This window comes from Apium graveolens, chromosome 9 (genome assembly GCF_009905375.1).
Source record: "Apium graveolens cultivar Ventura chromosome 9, ASM990537v1, whole genome shotgun sequence".
NCBI lineage: Eukaryota > Viridiplantae > Streptophyta > Magnoliopsida > Apiales > Apiaceae > Apium > Apium graveolens.
In genome coordinates, this window is record NC_133655.1 from 238,525,422 (window position 1) to 238,537,733 (window position 12,312).

A 12,312-nucleotide genomic window follows, 5' to 3' on the forward strand; every position below is an offset into this window, starting at 1 on the left:
TTTGAGATTAAGTTCTAGGGATTTTGATTCGCTAGATAGTTACACAAGAACAAGAGAATGATTTCTAGTGGTTTGGATTTAACTTTAAAACTAGAAATTGATGGTCTTGAAATTTGCAGTTGAAGGATGAAATATTTGTTCTGCGGCTGCTGTTCTTGGTTGGTTGATTTCTGTTTTCAATGATATGATTGTCTGCTGCTTCTGTCTTTAAATATTAATCAACAGAACTGAAATGAACTGGCATGACAATCGGCAAGACAATTGAATGAACTGGCAAGACTATCGGCAAGATAATTGATTGAACTGGCAAGACTATCTGTTGAACTAGTAGAACTTTTGGTATGACAATCTATTTGAGCTGGTATGACTTTCGGTATGACAATCTGATTGTCATACCAGTTCAATTGATTGTCATGCTGAATTAATATTGAATATAAATTCAAAATCAATTCTGAAAATTCCTAATATTAATTCAGAATTAATTAATCAATTAATTCAATTAATAAATAAATTAATCTTTGCAGATTTAATTTATTTTCTTAATTAAACTATATGACTTAATTAATTAATAGAGAATTAATATTACTCTTCAACAGCAACCATTCTTCTGAAAATTATGAATCAATTCCACCACTTCAATGTTGACACTCGATGTACTCTCTGGTTCATGAGTGACTAACTTCCATGACGTTTCTTCATGTCTTGACTTTGATAACTTGATTTTCTTCAGATTAAATCCCTGTAATTATCTGATACCCTGACAAGATCTCTGTTACTTGATTAAATCCACAATCTTGATTTATATCACTGAGGCTTGATCAATTTCTTGAACTTCTTCCAGTGAAGTAATTCCTCAAGTCTGTAGATGAACCTTGTTTCTGAATCCTTTGACAGATGTTACTTTGAGAGATCTCTTTGACGATAGATCCACTATTTACTTGTACATTCTTATTTGAGTTGATTTAAATCCTCGAATAAACAAATAGGCTATGACATATGCCTTTCACATACACATACATGAACCTATGCTAGCATGGCAAGTTCTAAATCTCAAGATCCACTGTCGCTTCACAAGAGATTAACACCATATCTTATATGTTCGCGACGCACATAAGACGAATAAGCACAACCAATACTAGATATCATACAACCATCACACACTAAGGTATTAAACAACTAACTAAATAATTCCGTATTAAATCCGTTACGACCCCATGATCACGATTAGCCCATGATTGAACTCATCGTCACCATGGGTTCATATGAAAACATGATAATAATACAAGAGAATAACTAATAAAAATACTTAATTAAACCAGAGTACGTCACAAGAGTAATAAGGTTCAAAGTAAAAAAAAACTAGCATCCACTGATGCAACGAATAAAAGAATCACAAGAAAACTATGCTTCCTCTTCTTCGTTGTGATGTGCTAAAACGGTCTTCTTCCTTATCTCCTTGCTCCTCGATTGATACCACGATTCAACACCCGTGAAATGACTCTGAAAACTACTTATATAGGAGCCCCACAAGTCCCAGTCATCTCAGAAGTCGGAAGTTCAACGGGAATAGAACTCTAAAAATCAGGATTTTAATTCACGACCCTGAGCGGCCGCCCAGCAATCCTGAGCGGGCGCCCAGCTTTCTGAGCGGCCACCCAGCTAGGCTGAGCGGGCGCCCAACACCTTACTGGAAAATTAATTATTTTTCTCCTATTTTCTACTGCGTTTTGCTTCTAACTTCCCACTTGCAATGCCAAGCACATACTTAGGCCTATTCTTGATGAAATCTCTCCACAAATGCAAGTAATACCCTGAAATGCACAAACACTAGAAAGACGCATCAAATACATAAAATACTTGATTTCAAGACATCAATTCAAGCCATTATAAGATGTTCTAAGTGGTATAAAATGCCACTTCTCAGATGGAGCCTCGGAGTTAGCACGAAAGTAACCAGCAATTGTAGTCAAGGAAACAAGAAAAATCAGAATTTCCAGAAGGTTGGGGCGGCCGCGCTAGTCTTGGGAGCGGCCGCGCCCATTTGTTCGAAAGTGAGCGCGCCCGCGCTGGTATGCGGGGCGGCCGCGCTGGGTCGTGATTGCAGAATCCTGATTGCAATATAATAATGATTTTTCAGACTCCAGATCGTATTGGGCTTATATATAAAGCCTTTTGAAGACGTTTTTGATAACAATGAGAAGAAGGAGAGAGCAATAAGAAGACCTAATAGCACAATACAACAAAGGAGATGAAGATCTTAGTTTTACTTGTGATTCTTTGCTTAATTTGTAACGTTGGATGCTTGTTTTCTTATTCGTTGGAACCTTACACTCTTGTTAACGTACTTTTGATTATTATTCAGTTTATAAAGATTTAGTTTTTATACCAAACTTTCATTGGAACCCATGGTGACGATGAGTTCGGTTATGAACTAATCGTTATCGTGGGGTTCTAACGGATTTACTTATGGATTTCTACAATTAATTTTCTTTAATATCTTGGTGTGTGGTGATTGATTGATATCCTAGTATTGGTTGTGCTTATTCCTCTTATGTGCGTAGCTAACATATAAGATAGCGTGTTAATCTCTATTGAAGCGAAAGTGAATATAGAGGTTTAGAATTTGCCATGCTAGCATAGGTTCATGTATAATTTCTATGCATGATTCGAAGGTAATTTTAACCATCTTACTTTCCCTATATAATCATGATAGATAACTTGTGCATTAAACCGTTATATTTTCAAATTCTATAGACATATAGGGTCTAACCATAATTGGTGTCTACTTAGCTTCTATCTCTTTTGTGGATGTCTAGTAGTAGGGTATCCGTGCAACGAAAGTTGGCGTTTACTAGTTCTGTGTTATCTGATTAGTTGTCATCACCATTGCGTGCTAAGGTTAAGAACAATGACTTTGAATTAAGTATTTAATGAAGTTAGAATCCCATGTTTATCTCATATAGTTAATTCAATCACTTTTTTTCTTAGTTAATTCAATCACTTTTTTCTTAGTTAATTGCATGTTAGTTTAATCTTAGTTATAAACACCTCAACTTATTATTGTCTTAACACTGAGAGGCATCCATACAATTGTTGCATAGGTGCATAATCTTAAGTTAAATAAAAAGAGTCTCCGTGGGTACGCATCTGATTTATATCTTATACTACTTTTGAACGCGTATACTTGCATGTAATTTTACCGCGTATTTTCGCCCTAACATTTTTCTTCATGGTTAACCAAGAAACCAAACTTTGTCCTATGTAAGCAGAAATACCACTTGTACTCTTCCTATCTGTTTGACAACCTGCATAATCTACATTAATATAGCCAACAAGATCAAATACATTTGTGTCAGGATAAAATAAACCAAGAGTAATAGTTCCACTCAATTTTTTGAATATTCTCTTAACAACATTCAAATGAGACTCTTTAGCTTTAGCTTGAAATCTTGCACAAACACAAACACTATACATAATATCAGGTCTAGAGGCTATAAAATATAATAAAATTCTAATCATATCTCTATACATCAGAATATCAACGTCCTTACCTTGTACATCAGTTGTCATCTTACTAACAACATTCATCGGTTTTGATTTTAACTTGATATTATCATAACCAATATTTTGAGTAAGTTCCTGATATAATTTGATTATTGTACATATATACCTTCAGGAGTATGCTTGATTTGTAAGCGCAATAAATAATTGAGTTATCCCATCATGCTCATATCAAATTCACTATGCATACACTTAGAAAACCACTCACATTAAACATCATTAGTAGCACCAAATATAATATCATTAACATATATTTGCACAACTAAGATATCTTTACCTTTAAATATAGTAAATAAAGTTGGATCAATAGTACCTCGAATGAAACCATTCTTGATCAAGAATTCACTTAATCTTTCATACCAAGAACGAGGTGATTTCCTTAATCCATATAAATATTTCATCAACTTATACACATAATTTGGTTATTTTTCATTTTCAAATCCAGGAGGTTGCTTAACATAAACTTCTTCTTTAGGAAACCCATTTAAAAAATCACTCTTAACATCCATTTGGTGTAGCTTGATTTTCTTGTGGCATGCAAATGGAAGTAACATTCTGATAGATTCTAATCTTGCAACAAGAGCATAAGTTTAATCAAAATCAATACTTTTTTGTTGATTATATCCTTGTGCCATAATTCTTACCTTATTTCTAATGGCATTACCAAATTCATCGACTTTTTTCTTAAAACCCCATTTAGTATCAATGATAGAAGCATTCTTAGGTGGCTCTACAAGTTCCCAAACATCATATCTTTAAAATTGATTGACTTCTTCTTGCATTACCATAATCCAATTTTCACCATTAAGAGTTTCGTTGATCTTATTTGGTTCCTCCTTAACCAGAAAAGATGCAAAAGCGTAAATATTTGATGCTCCTTTACTTGTCTTGATTCCTTCTGATCTATCACCAATAATCAATTTTAGAGGATAATTCTTCACTGTATTAGGATACTTTGGTAGAGAATGTTGACCTATAACTTCCTCATTTGTTCGAATTCTCTTAGAAGAAGGTGAAAGGTATTCACCATCAAACATATTCTGAAGCTTTTTAATAGCTCTATTTTCTCTCGGACCTTTCAAAGTAAGTCTAGATAACTGTTCCAAAGTTTCATCTATAGGTGAAGAAGTTCCATCTTTTTTATGAGCAAATGGAGTTGCATCTTTTGACTTATCAGCTTTCTATGAGTCAGTTTTCTTCACTGCCAACTCGCTGTCAGTACCTGTACCTGCAACATCTTCCTCTTCCCTTAACAGATCGTCATTAGACTCTTGAAATGAAATATCAATAGATTCTTCAACAACGTTTTTAGATAGATTGCAAACTCTATAAGCACGACCAGTTAAAGAATTACCCAAATATATAGCTTCATAAGATTTAGAATCGAATTTACCATCCCTTTCAAAAGTTTTGAGCACAAAATACTTTGAACCAAAGACTTTGAAGTAACCAATTTCATGTTTCTTCTTTCTCAGCAATTCATATTGAGTCTTGTTGAGTAATGGCCTGATTGGCACTCTGTTAAGAACATAGTTTGCTATGTTGACAGCTTTTGCCCAAAAACTCCTTGGCAGTTTGCTTTCCTGAATCAAAATCCTAGCTATTTCTTGCAATGATCTGTTCTTACGCTCCGTAACTCCGTTTTGATGTGGTGTATGAGGTTGTTATTCGCTAAAAACGCGCTAATAATACACGCAAGTATACGTGTTCGCAAGTAATATAGAATTATTTCTAGTTTGTTCCCACAGAGAATGGCTTGGTTAACTAATTAATTTATGCACTTATGCACCAATGATATGGCTATTATCCAATGCTAAGATGAATAACAAATTGGGATTGTTTATAACTAAGAATTAAACTAACGATTATAACTAAGAGAATAAGAATGGTTGAATTAATATATAAGACAAACATGGGATTCTAACTTCATTAAATACTTCATTCAATAGCCTTTTCGTTCTTAACCTTAGCATGTAATGGTGATGACACTAATCAAATAACATGAAACTGATAAACGCCAACTTTCATTGCACGAATACCATACTACCAGACATCCATAAAAGAGATAGAAGCTGAATAGACACTAATTATATTGAGACCCTATATGTCTATAGAATTTGACAATATAACGGTTTAATGCACAAGTTATCCATCATGATTATATAGGGCAAGTAAGATGGTTAAAATTACCTACGAATCATGCATAACAATAACACATGAACCTATGCTAGCATGGCAAGTTCTAAACCCTTAATTCACTTTCGCTTCATTAAGAATTAACAAGCTATCTTATAAGTTCGTGACGCTCATAAGACGAATAAGCACAACCAATACTAGGCTATCATACAATCACCACACACTAAGGTATCGAAACAAATTAACTAAAGGAATCCATAAATAAATCCTCTAGAACCCCACGATAACGATTAGCCCATAATCGGACTCATCATCAACGTGGGTTCCGATGAAAGCATGATATGATAAACGTAGTCTTTATACTGAATAAATAATAAAACCAAGTACGAAACAAGAGTAAGGTTCATGAATAAGAAAACTAGCATCCAAGTTACAACTTAGAATAAAGATTCACAAGTAAAAACAAGATCTTCTTCGTCTTCATTGAATCGTGCTAACACGGTCTTCTTACGGCTCTCCTTGTGCTCTGGTATATCCGTCTCTCTAGAAAACATCTTTTTTTAAGTATATATAGCAGCCCATGCAAGATAGAAGTCCTCCAATTGTAAATCAACTAGAATCGGGATTCTGGGATCCCGACCCAGCGCGGCCGCGCGCTAGACTAGCGCGGGTGCGCCGTGCTTCCGGAAAAACTTCTGATTTTCTTTAATTTTTTGTTGCAATCGAGTTGGGTTCCGGAGCTTTATTCCTTGGACATCATCCTAACACCATATTAGCACCAAAATAATGCTAATTCACCTGATTCTTAGAATAAGTCCTGAAATGCAAAAACACTACCCCCAAACTTGAATCAATGTTTGTCCTCAAGCATAAACAGACTCAAAGAACAAGAAATAAAAATGCATGAATGCAACTAAATGAATGCAACGATCCCCAATAGAATAACTAAACCAAACAACAAGTAACATCTCAACAATTGCAGTTATTCGCATAAGATCAATCAAACCTCACAAATCAATCTACAAACCAGAGATGTGCGTGTGTGCAACTGCTTACAGATATACTATCGCCACTAGATCAATAATCATTACTCACTATTCATCAAAGCAATCACAAGGTTATAAACAAAATAAAAGCTACACTCAAAATAACTTATAACACTTCAATTCTTATATTGGAGTTTGACATGGATTCATGCTTTTATTCAAACAAAACAATGCTTATTTGATCGTGCAATGAGTGAGGTTCACAAAAGACTTATACAATAGTACCCATGTAGCGAGCATTAGTTTAGCGGATCCCAGACTATGAAAAGCCATAGGTCACTAGGCACAAAGTCCCCTAAGAACTTAATAACTCAAGTACTAAAGAGCCCACTCATGATCAATTATACATAACACTTATTTTTTTCTCTCTTTTTTTCTTTTTTTTCTTTTTTTTCTTTTCTTTTTTTTTCTTTTTTCATAATTTCTGAACGAGTGTGTTTCGCTCCATCTCGTTCAACCCTAGACTACTCATATAAATATGAGCCGACTACTAGCCATTTGACACCTAGCCAACACAACTAGAAATAAAATCCAATTTTTCTCCAATTTTTAAATATCCATGACTTTTATTATTAAGAGAATATCCTAAATTCTAAATATAAACAAGCGATTAAACCTCGACAAACAAACAAACCATGACCATGATCTAGCACTTAAGCAACCTATAAGACTTAGTGAAATACAGTTGTTTCTAGCATACAAATCAACTCGATAAGACTTAACATCACTAAATACGACATCACTACACTAGCATCAATATCACAAGTCAATCGGAAAAATTATCTAAGGGATCATGTTATTATGCAAATGCATGAACTATATGAACAAATTACTATAAAAACTACCAAAAATAAAAAAAAACTACATGGAAAAATATGCAACTATATGATTTAAACTATCATGAATATGCAAACTATATGCGACTCACACAAACATATTCCTTCAATTACTACCCCCAAACTTAAAATATTAACTGTCATCAGTGAAGGTAATAGTAAGGAATCAGGCACACCTAATCCGAATCAGGATTCTCACCCTCAATGGGTGGAGTGTCAGGCATGTCCAGAGGTGGATACACGGAGTCCTCACCAAATACTGGCCACTGGATGTCAACACCGGTGGCTCTGAATACAGTCCCAAGTGCCTAGGTGAGATCACGTGCAAACCTGCTGTGGATGTCATACATCACATCCATCCTCCTAGCCAGACACCTATACTACATCATGCTCATGCCAGCTCCAACATCAGCTCTTTCCTCCTCCTCATGTACCTGTTGCGATGGCCCCACCTCATCTCTTAGCTGAGATCTCCAAGCAGTCCTGCTCGTCTGGGTGGCCCCAGCAGCTAGCCTCCCACCAGGTAGATGGTTAAAAGTATAACCAAGCCCCTTGATATCGGGCTTGCCTCGATCCCATTCTTGCATCGTAGCCAAAGTAGTGATGTCAATAGGAGCACTCGGGATCTGCAACTGCTCATGTGCTGGCCAATTAACACCAACTGCCATGCACAATTTCGTCACAATAGATGCATACGGTATAGAGCCCGTGGTACTCCCCCTCAAGAACTTCAGGATACCCTAATAAATCACCATCCCAAGATCCACATAATCGCCCTGAAGAATGCCCAACAACAGTAGTGCACGCTCCACAGTAATCTCATGCACATGCGAAGATGGCATGATATTAGCACAAATAAACGCGTTCCATGAACGCAAACCTGTTCATGTTGGAAGCCGGGAACGTAGAGTACTCAGTAGTGCCCCTCTTGATCTTCCAGTGTGTATCAGGCATGCATAGTGTAATAATAATAAGATCCGGATCAAAGTCCTCTGGAGTCTTATCATTCCAAGTGTCCTGCCCGGGCTTCCTCGCAAGCTCCTCAATCACTCTCCTAATAGCATCAGCACTATACTCCATAGTCATCCCTCGCACCACCGTGAAGCCATTCTTCCCATCCTTCGCATTCGTATTAAACTCGCAAAGAAGACTCATGGGCATAGCAGCGGGTTCCTCGCAAAAAGGAACCCAGCCCATCTCCAGAATCATCTCCAACAGCTTACCATCCTTCCCCGATGGCAGAAAACCTCGCTCCTTAGCAATAGGATTTGAGAGAAGACTCGTATACTCCGCTTCAGCCTCGGGAGTAGAGAACCTCGGCCTTACACCACCCGCACTAGAAGAATTGGTGGTGCTGCTACTTACTTGAGTTCTTTGTCTCTTGGGTGCCATTGGAATGGAGTAGAGAGAATAAGAGTTTGTGTTTGAGAGAGATTTTGTGTATGAGAAATTTGTGAAGTGGTGAAGAAGTTTGTGTATAAGTGTATGTATTTATAGGAGGTGAAAAGAGAATTATATATGGAATAGAAGTGAGATTTGATTACGGGAATAGTGGGAATAATGGGTTCGATTTGGAGAGGGAAATTTGGGATGTGAGAGAGTAAAATTCGGGTAGGAATTGATTTTGTAGCAAAAATCCCGTTTTCCTCTTCAAAACTGTTATTTTTATTTTTCTGAGTTGGGACCTCGGTGCGGCCGCACGTTAGGACAGCGCGGGCATGCTCTACTTCTGCCAAATCGGCGCGGTCGCACGCTAGATCAGCGCGGGCCCGCCTGGCTTCTGAAGTTGGCCCTAAATATTTCTATTTTTTTTGTGATTTTCTCTTTTCTTCTTGCTTCCTCTACCTACTAATGTACAACAAACTTGGGTTTCCTCCCAAGAAGCGCTTGCTTTACGTCGTTAGCTTGACGTAGAAACTCGAGATCAAACGGACAACAAAACGGCACTAACCACCTCGCGGTTTACCGTGTCACCATAGTAATGCTTCAACCTCTGACCATTTACCCCTGGATCATTCTCAAAAATCTCCACCGCTCCATGTGGAAACACAGTTTTGACAATGAAAGGCCCTGACCATCTTGACTTTAACTTTCCAGGAAAAAGACGGAGACGAGAGTTGAACAAAAGAACTTGATGTGCCGGCATAAATGATTTGAGTACTAGACCCCTATCGTGCCACCTCTTGACTTTCTCCTTATACATTTTGTTGTTCTCATAAGCTTAAAGTTGGATCTCGTCGAGCTCATTAAATTAAAGCATCCTCTTCTTATCAGCTGCATCCAAATCCCAATTTAATTTCTTCAAAGCTCAATACGCCTTATGCTCGAGCTCCACAAGCAAATGACACCTATTACCATAAACCAACTGAAATAGAGACATTCCCAATGGAGTCTTATACGCTGTTCTATATCCCAAACAGCTTCATCAAGCTTCAAAGACCAATCTTTCCTTGATGGACACACAACTTTCTCTAAGATGCGCTTAATCTCTCTATTAGATACCTCAGCTTGACCATTCGTCTGAGGATGATAAGTCGTAGCAATGCGATGATTCACATTATACCTTTTCATCATAGCAGTGAACTTACGGTTGCAAAAATGTGACCCCTCATCACTAATTATGACTCTTGGAGTTCCAAACCTTGTGAATATCTGCTTGTGAAGAAAATTAAGTACCACATTCGCATCATTTGTTGGCAACGCCTTAACTTCAACCCATTTCGACATATAATCAACTACCAACAAGATAAACTGATTATTACAAGATGAGACAAATGGCCCCATAAAGTCAATTTCCCAAACATCGAAGACTTCAACCTCGAGAAGCACATTAAGAGGTATTTCATCCCTCTTAGACATATTAATCACACGTTGACATCGATCACATTTCAAAATGAACTGATGAGCATCTTTAAACAAGGTTGGCCAAAAGAAACCTGCTTGAAGAATACGAGCTACTGTCTTTTCTCCACCATAGTGTCCTACATAAGCCGTTGAGTGGCAATATCGCAAGATCCCCCCCCCCCCGTTTTGCTGTAAGGAATACATCTCCTGATGATTTTGTCAACTCCTTGATAAAAAAGAAACGGCTCATCCCACATATACCACTTCATTTCATGCAGAAACTTCTTCCTTTGAGTGTATGATAAGTCAGCTGATATGATGTTACTCACAAGGTAGTTCACAATGTTTGCAAACCACGGTTCTTCCTCTTGCACTCTAAACAGCTGCTCATCGGGAAAAGACTCATTTATCAATGTCTTGTCCAGTGAAGTAGCATTAGGGTTCTCTAAACGCGAGAGATGATAAGCGACTTGATTTTCAATCCCCTTTCTGTCCTTGATCTCTAATTTAAATTCTTGAAGCAAAAGAACCCATCTAATCAATCTAGGCTTCGAGTCCTTCTTCAAGATGAGATCGAATTGCAGCGTGATCAGTAAAAACTATCACTTTAGTCCCAAGTAGATAAGATCGAAATTTCTCAAAACCATAAACAATAGCCAAGAGTTCTTTCTCCGTAGTAGTATAATTCAGTTGAAGACCATTCAATTTCTTACTAGCGTAGTAGACCACATGAAAGATGTTGTTCTTTCTCTTCCCAAGAACTGCTTCAAATGCATAGTCACTTGCATCGCACATCATCTCAAAAGGTTCATTCCAGTCAGGTGCAGTTATGACAGGTGTCGTGATTAAACTCTTCTTCAATATTTCAAAACGGTAAGGCACTCGTCATCAAACTTGAAAGGGACATCTTTCTCTAGTAAACTGCACAATGGCTTCGAAATATTGGAGAAGTCCTTGATGAATCGCCTATAGAAACCCGCATGACCAAGAAAGCTGCGAATTCCCTTAACTGAAATTGGTGGAGGAAGACTTTCAATAACCCCCACCTTAGCTTTGTCCACCTCAAGACCCTTACTAGAAACCTTATGCCCAAGAATAATGCCATATCGTACCATAAAGTGACATTTCTCCCAATTGAGAACCAAGTTGGTCTCAACGCACCTCTTGAGAACATGTCCAAGATTTTGCAAGCATTCATCAAAAGATTCTCCAAATACAGAGAAGTCATCCATGAACACCTCCATATTATGGCCAATCATATCAGAAAAGATGGCCATCATACATCTCTGAAATGTGGTTGATGCACCACACAAACCAAATGAAACTCGTCTGAAGGCGAAAGTACCAAATGGACAAGTGAAGGTAGTCTTCTCCTGATCTTCCGGAGCGATACAAATCTGACTGTAACCTGAATAACCATCCAGAAGACAATAATACTTGTGACCAGCCAATCGGTCAAGCATCTGGTCAATGAAAGGCAGAGGGAAGTGATTCTTCCTAGCGGCCTTGTTCAGCTTCCTGTAGTCCATACAAACTCTCCATCCCGTAACTGTTCGAGTAGAAATGAGCTCATTCTTCTCATTAGCAACAAATGTGATACCTCCCTTCTTCGGCACACACTGAGCTGGACTCACCCAAGAACTGTCAGAAATGGGATAGATAATCCCTGCATCTAGCCACTTAAGAATTTCCTTTTGCACTACTTCATTCATTATTGGATTAAGTCTTCTTTGCTGCTCGATCGTAGGCTTGCTACCTTCCTCTAAAAGAATTTTATGCATGCAATAAGAAGGGTTGATTCCCTTAATATCTGCTATAGTCCATCCAATTGCCGATTTGAACTCTCTTAGAATCCTCAAAAGCTTCTCCTCGTCGCTGCCTGAAAGGTC